This window comes from Manihot esculenta, chromosome 4 (assembly GCF_001659605.2).
Source record: "Manihot esculenta cultivar AM560-2 chromosome 4, M.esculenta_v8, whole genome shotgun sequence".
NCBI lineage: Eukaryota > Viridiplantae > Streptophyta > Magnoliopsida > Malpighiales > Euphorbiaceae > Manihot > Manihot esculenta.
In genome coordinates this window covers 9597478-9606258 of record NC_035164.2, presented here as the reverse complement: position 1 = coordinate 9606258, position 8781 = coordinate 9597478, and positions in this window count along the sequence as shown.

The following is an 8781-nucleotide window of genomic DNA, read 5'->3' as shown; positions in this document are numbered from 1 at the left end:
ACTTGATTAACTGGATTTAAATCTTAATTAAGATTCTAAACTTTTAATTATATGAAATTTCTAAATTATATAATTGAAATACTTATTTATCTTATACTTAAATAAGAATCATAATTGAGAATTTTAGGTAATTAGGGATTTAAGATCTTAACCAAAGTTTAATTCAAGTTAATCAAATTATTTATATGGTAAAAATAATGACACATGATAGTGCCATGTGAGCTAATTTAAATATGGTCAAAGTTAATTTAAAAACTGCTACAATTAGAACAAATTTAAAAGTTGAGACTTTTTTATCTAAAATTAAAAATTTAAGTTATTAATGTGAAAACTCGTAAAGTTATAGTCTTTTTAAACCAGTTGGCCTTATAATAATAAAAGTTGAACTATACTAACTTGGATTGGGTAAGAACATCCAGCAAATTCAAAAACCATAACTTGTTAGCTACTTTATAATGCTAAACACGTGAATGGGTGTGAAATTGAAAATCATTAAATATAATAAATTAATAATGGCAGTGGTTGCTAACTAATAAGAAGAAAATAAATGATGAACCTATGAATAAATGCAGAAAAAATCATGATGTATGGAAAGCAAACGAAAGGAGAGGAGAGCGGCATAGAGAGATGTCGAGGAGAGAAGTTGAGCATAGGCAAAGATAGTGACGATGAGGCAAAGATAGTGACATTGAGGCAAAAACACTGTGAGATAGAGTGAGGCAGAATGATAGCTAGGGTTCGAGCAGACTGATGGTGTCCACAATTTGGAAAATTTTAGGGGCAGGTGTTTTATATTTTTAATTTCTCTTGGATATATAAGCTAAACCATGTAGTGTTAAATAAAACTACTAATTTTTCTTTAAATAAAATATTATTGTTTTATAAGATATATTAAAAAAATATTAATTATATAAATTATTGATATATTATTATATTGTTATTTTATTATTAACATATTAGAATTTAATTTTAAGTTAAACTATATAAAGTTATTTTTTATATTAATTTATTAACATAAATATAATTAAATTGATTATATACATATATAATCAAAATTAATATTATTAATTTACAATGTATTAATGGAAATAGTGTATATATAATTTATATTGTTAATAATTATTTCATAAACATATACGAATAATAACAATATTTAGTTAATTACAAGTATATATATATATATATAATTATTAATTAAGATTGATATTATTAATTTATATCTTATTAAAATAGTTTTTATTAATATGAGATGATATATGTATAATTATGATATTATTAATTTATATTTTATTAAAATAGTTTTTATTAATATGAAATGATATATGTATAGCTATATATAGTTTATTTAGATTGAAAAAATTATAACTAATTAATTAAATTAGTTAAATAATATAGTTAATATATATTTTATGAACATGAAGATAGTGTGTATAATATCTATATATATTTATATATTTAAAATCGATTTTATTAGTTTATATTTTAAAAATATAGATTCTATTATAATATATTTAGATAGAATAAATTATATAACTAATTATATTAGTTAAGTTATATGGTTAATTGTAAATTTCAGTAATATAGAAATACTTTTTATAATATATATAATTGAAATTAATTTTATTAGTTTATATTCTATTCATGTAAATTTTATTATAATCTATTTTAATAAAACATAGTGTAACTTATAAATCTTTAACAACCTAAAATATGTGAATATTTTATATTATTAATAACTATTTTATTTATGAGCCATTAGAAGATATATGTGGTTGTTTTAATTGCAATCATATTACATATAAATATATGAAATTTTGTTCTAACTATATAATATAAACACATTATTGAAATTATATAAAAATCATTAAAATCAATATATATAAAAAAAATTAATTTTTCGATACGGTTCCGGTTCGGTATCATTCTGGTACGGTTTCGATATGGTTTTTGATAAAGAACCAGAACCAAATATCTAAAGAATTTTGGTTTGATACGAATTAATTCTTTTTCTATCAATTCTTTTTCGATTCTGATTTGGTTCGATACGGTTTCTCGATTCAGGACCCCCAAGAATTGTGTACTAACCCTAGTGGGTATACCCTCAAGCATTTATGTGTTGCAACGATTCTTGTCTGCTGGAATATTATACTTTTTAAAAGAAAATTAGTCAAATCTTAAAATTTATGCTTGTAAAGACGAGTATTGAAATAAAGTTTTTTTTTTCCTCTTTATCCTCCTCCATGCAGTTGTCTAGGATATAATCAGAGATGTTATTAATATAGATGTAGGAAAACTTGTAATAAAAATAAGATTTCAAAATTTATATTTTATATTATAATTATGATATTATTTATGTAATTACCCATAATACACTTATGATAATAGTTATAATAAAATTAATACTAAGAAAACTAAGAGTCACAATTGTAAACTACATAAATTAAAATTAAATCTTAAAAATCTAAGTTATTCACCCATAATGCAAAGAGAAGATATAATAGCCAACCAAGAATTTTTTTATCAAATTTATCAAATAATAGTTTAGATATTATAATGTTGAAAGCATTACAACAAGGGGAAGAACAGTTTGTCCAATTATCACTCAAGTAAATTACATAAAAAATTTAAATTTTTTCGCATGTTGTATTCGTATTAATGTTCAAAAATATATAATCTAAGATTTTCTATTTTACATTTGTTTCTACAGCTGTGAACAAAAATGAGAGAAGCAATACTCTCTCATGATATTTTGTCTACACTCCTATTGCAAGACTTTGAAAAAAAAACTACCGTAATTGAATTATGAAAAAAGAATTGTTTCAATAGACTGACGAAAGCGAAATTTAAAAACTACAGTGTTGCTCGGGATAGATCTCTTATTCAACAATGGATTAAAAAATTTAGGAAACTAGCGGCTAAAAATAAATATTGATTCCAAAAATAACCAATCGAATGGATTTGCAATTATAGAATTACTCTTATATCAACACATGAATATGAAAGAGTGATATTACTTTAATCTTTATTGGACCAGAAAAAAAATAAAATCTATGAATATCAAAAAATTTTAAGAGAATGATGGCATGCCCTAGCTACATAAATTGTACTAAATTATGCAACCTTAAAGGATATTCTCATTGGTATCTGGAAAAAAAAAAACTCAATAACAACGAGTTACTTATAATATATCATTTTTGTATGATATATATTGAGACCTCCAAGTTCAAGTACTCTTTATCATCAACAAAATTTTATTGATTATAGAATATTTCACGATGGAAATAAAAAATTTTATAAAAAATTATGTTTTTAATTATTGTTTGTTCATGCAAGTTATTAATTTATTAAGAGTTCCTACATTAAATCAAAGAAAAATCTTAATTCCAATTTTTTTTATAATCTACTAAAAAGTTAAGTGAAATTAGTAGTAAATTAGTTTTGAAGACAAAAATAAAAAATACTATAAAAAAATAAAAATAAAGCTTCATACTTATGAGTATTTATAAAATTTAATATATTGAATAAACTAATTCTAATTATTTAAATAAATTAGTAATAGATGATAAAACATAGAATTAATTCATCTTAAAAATAATAAATTTGATATTTAAATAAAATATTTTAAATTACATGTTATTTTACTTATTATATTTTATGATAGAAAATATAATCATACTAAATTAAGTAATAATTTAAGAATAGTAAATTTATATTTTAACAATCTAATTATTTCCCAGATAATAACATTAATTCATACTTAATGTAATACCCGGCTAGAGTCCGGCATCGGAATTCTACTTTCCGATGGAGTTTCGGATGCCAGAAGACTCTAGAAGGGATAGATTTATGTTTTTCTCAACGATTTTGGTATGTTTCATAGTTTTAAAGCATAAGGAAATGAGTTTTGGAATGAATTGAACCAAGGCAGAAAAGCCAGGTTCGGCCGCCGAAGTTGAGGTTCGGCCGCCGAACATGCATGGCTTTCGGTTTCACGTGTGGCCACCGAAGGTGGTCTGGCTAGCCACCTATAAAAAGCCCTCAGTCGGTTGAAAGGATAAGTTTCGCCGTTTCTTTCACGTTCTGAGGTGAGACCCTGTCCTTTGTGAGTATTCTTTCATGTTTTCATCCAATCTTGCAAAGATTTGATTAGTTTTTATGTTATTTTGAAGGTTTTAAGCTAAAAACTCAAAGTTGTGAAGTTTGGAGAGTTTGAAGGAGAGTTGCTCCAAAACTCCACGTTAGGATCGTTCATCTTCTTGATTTCAAGAGGTAAGTGAAGATCCTGAGCTTGTTTTTATGTTTTCTGAAGGTTTTATGAGGTTTTGGGAGAGAGTTGCATGAATAGGGTTAAAGGAGAGTTTTTGATATTTTTTGTAAGAAAAGCTTGTTTCTGTATTGTTTGTGTTGTGTGTTTGGGGTTTTAAGGTAGTTTCTGACCCCTTTGAGCATATACTTGGGTATATGCAAGTTGAGGAATTGAGGTGGTTGAGATTGAGAGAGTTTTGGTGCTTTTGGCGAGAGGCAGAGCAAGTTTTTGCCTTGCGAATGAACTCAAGTTCGGCCGCCGAACCCATGAGGAGGTGGCTTCGGCTACCCAAGCTTGCCCCCGAGCTTTTGGACTTTCGGCTCTGGAGGGGAGTTCGGCCGCCGAAGGTGCCGCCGAAGGTTAGAGACTTTCGTCTCTGGAGTGCCTTTCAGCCTCCTAAACTTGCCCTCGAAAGGGTTCGGCTGCCGAAAGTAGAGATTCGGCCGCCGAAGGTGCATGAGTTTCGTCTCTGGAGAGGACTTTCGGCCGCCGAACCTGCCGACGAAAGTGTCCTGCCCAGCTTTCCTTTGCATGCTTTGCATGGATGTTAGAGTGCGTTTAAGGGGATGCTTGGGGAGTTTAACAGAGGTGTTCTTGAGTTAGTTTAGTCCCTCATTTGAGTCCATCTGTATAGGTACAGACCAGAGGAACCAGAGAGAGCAGCAGTGAGTACTGCTCCAGAGTTTTCAGAGCCTGCAGAGTCAGTCCAGATAGCCAGAGGTGAGTGGAACTAAACTTAATGCTTTTAATTGAGACATAATCTGCTTTCAGCAGAGTTCATGCATCATGAGTATACAGCAGGTTGTTTGCATTAGAATTCACGAATATGCTGCATTGCATAGTTAATTGTTGTTGTGGGTGAATACTGAATGATCCAATAGTCTCTAAGAGAAGTCCAGGAGCCTTTGACTACGCCCTGGCAGGTATATAGTAAAGTCCAGGAGCCTTTGACTACGCCCTGGCAATGGTAAGTACAGAGGTGTTATATACACACATATATATATGACAGCAAGACCAGGTGCTCGATTCTACGCCCTGGCACGGCAGAGTTACCGGGACTATGTGGTGACAGGTTTCCCCTTGATGTGGATTGTCTGTGATATGGTGCATTCCATGAGATCATAGTTTAATGAGATGTTTTACTGTTCTACTCCCTGGGCTATAGAGCTCATCCCACTCCCTTAACCCCAGTTTTGCAGGTTCAGCATACAGTATACAGAGGAGATCCACAGAGTACAGAAAGAGTAAAGAGATTTGTAATAGCTTAGAGTGGACATGTAATATTAAAGAGATGTAATAGTTGTGTATAAAGTTAGAAATATGCTTGACTTAGTGATGTTTGTTATGTACATGATCTGTTTTTGTATATATGTTTTACTGTATGTGAAAAACCAGACTTAACAGGTATGAGTTAACCCATCTAGAGCAAGCTCTAGTCAGGGGTACAGAGTACAGAGTACAGAGTACAGAGTACAGAGATAGTGCATGCACAGGTTAAGCCTTGGTTCAGAAAAGAGTTTTTATTTTCACAGAAAATGTATGATCATGTATGAGATTTACAGGTACACAGAGAGTATAGCAGGCTTGCAACGGGTTCTGGCGGCCTTAAGCCGACCTGAATCCTAGAGCCGGTGACGGTCCATTTTGGGGTCGTTACAGATTGGTATCAGAGCACTAGGTTCACATGGTCGGACCTTTAAAGACAGTGTCGGGCTCATAGAGGTTAGGAGTGGTCAAGCACAATAGAAAATCATGTCCACTAGGATAGGGTATTGAGTCCTATCTGTTTCATGCCATGAGGTATGCATGTGCCTTATTGATATGTGATGTTTATGTGCTAAAGTGCTATCTGCTGTGTTGTTTTCCAGAGAGTAAAGATGAGAGGAACTCGTCGATTAGCTCGATTGACTGGAGTCCCACCAGATAGTGAGAGACCAACTGCTCGTCCTCCTGCATTGCCAAGGGCAAGGTCTCAGAGATCTAGCAGGGAACGTACGTCAATAGACCCTAGAAGGTCTGTCGACGAGAGCAGAAGAGGTACAGCGAAGGGAGAAAGATCAGAGGAAAGGAGAGAGGCTATGGAAATTGACCAGTCTAGAGATGACAGCATGGGTATAGGCAGATTTGAGGAAGGTATGGGAGAGTCGCAGGGAGGCGCTCAGGCCTCAGGTTTTGGCTATCCAACCTTTCCGCAGGACCCAGAGTATCCGATGAAAGGTATGTCGGAGTACTCTAGTTTTGTCCCATATCCTCCTTACATGCCATATATGCCTTATCCTCCTTATTACCCATCATATCCTATGTATCCACCTTCCCCTACCCATCCAAGTGCAGCACACCCAGAGCTAAATGACCCAGTACCACCACCACCAGAACCAGTAGCCCCTGTTGTTGACAGACATCAACCGAGCTCATCTAGAGGTAAAGTGCAAATGACGGAGTACTTGAAATTGGATGCTCCTAAATACAACACGGGAGATGATCCATTTGAATACCTCAGATCAGTTAGGATGATAACCAGTGAATTGGGAGCTGATGATAGTAGAGCCATTGAGATGGCAGGGTTTACACTGAAATGCAAGAAAGCCAGAGAATGGTTCAAGAATTATGTGGAACCCAGGGTGGACAGTATGTCTTGGGGAGAGTTCGCCAATGAGTTTGCAGGGTGGGCTTTTCCTGACAGTTCTAGGGAGATGAAAGTCCTAGAATTCGAACAGTTGAGACAAACAGATGAGATGAGTGTTGATGAATTCACAGATAAGTTTCTGGATTTGCTTCAGTATGTGGGTCAAGCCTATGATACTGATCAGAAGAAGGCAAGGAGATATACTATGAGACTGCATCCCAGGTATTCTTCCTTGATTCTTCCAGCAGAAAAGGAGAGTTTTCACACTATAGTGGACGCAGCCAGGAAAATGGAAGCTAGTGCCAATATTCAGAAACAGTCAAAGGCACAGGCTTCGGGTTCTAAGGCCCCCAGTTCAGGCACTTCAGGCAGCAAGAGATGGGATAGAGCAAAAGGAACAAAGAGTAAGTTCTGGAGTAAAGTCAAGTCAGGTCTGGGAATAGGTAGTGGCTCAAGCTCTGGCACGGCTTCAGTATGTAGAAGATGTGGAAGACCACATGGAGGAGCTTGTCGGTTGGGATCTACAGCTTGTTTTAGATGTGGACAGGAAGGGCATATTGCTCGGGATTGTCCTCAGGTGACTTTTGCACCATCCCAGCAGATGAGTTCAGGCAGTGTGGTACAGCCAGTTGTACAGCCAGCAGCTCCAGTCATGCCTTAGAGTAGTGGCAGAGGTAGAGGGAGAGGGGCAGCCTCTACTTCAGCAGCAGGTTCCCGAGGTGGAAATCCGGTAGCCCCAGCACGAATTTTCACTGTGACACAGGAGGAGGCGAACACGTCGAACACAGTGGTGTTAGGTAATCTCATCATTGGGTGTTCAGATGTGTATGCTTTGATGGACCCCGGTGCTTCTCATTCCTTTATTGCTTCGAGAGCCATAGAGAGATTGGGTTTGATCAGTTCTGAGTTAGAGTATCCTCTCTGGGTCAGTGGACCTAAGTGTGACCCATCAGTGGCAGCGTCCGTCTGTCGTTTCAGTCCAGTGTTCATAGAGGGTAGATGCCTTCCAGCTGACCTTGTGGTTCTAGACTTGACAGATTTTGATGTCATTCTAGGGATGGATTGGCTATCTGCATATAGTGATACTTTGGACTGTAGAGAGAAGATAGTTAGTCTCAGAGACTAGGATGGGTCAGCGTGTGTCTTCAGAGGAGACAGGAGAGGTACACCCAGAGGTTTGGTGTCAGCCCTTCAGGCTCGTCGTTTGCTTAGCGGGGTTGTCAGGGGTTTCTAGCTCATGTGAGAGAGCTAGACAGTCAGGTTAAGGAACCAGCTACAGTACCAGTAGTCCGAGAGTTTCTCAATGTTTTCCCAGACGAACTCCCAGGACTACCACCTGGTAGGGAGATAGAGTTTGAAATAGAATTGCTGCCTGATACCAGACCTATCTCTATTCCTCCCTACAGGATGGCGCCAGCAGAGTTAAAAGAGTTAAAAGAGCAGTTGCAGGATTTGGTAGATAAGGGTTTCATCCGCCCTAGTACCTCACCTTGGGGTGCTCCAGTGCTCTTTGTCAGAAAGAAGGATGGATCCCTCAGACTTTGTATCGACTACAGACAGTTGAACAAGGTTACTACCAAGAATAGGTATCCTCTACCTAGGATTGATGATCTATTTGACCAGCTAGCTGGAGCAGGTTGTTTCTCTAAAATAGATCTGAGATCCGGATATCATCAGTTGAGAGTTAGAGAGGCAGATGTGTCAAAGACAGCGTTCAGGACCAGATATGGGCATTATGAGTTCTTAGTGATGCCGTTCGGGTTGACTAACGCCCCTGCAGCATTTATGGATCTCATGAACAGAGTTTTCAGTGAGTTTCTGGATCACTTTGTCATTGTTTTCATCGATG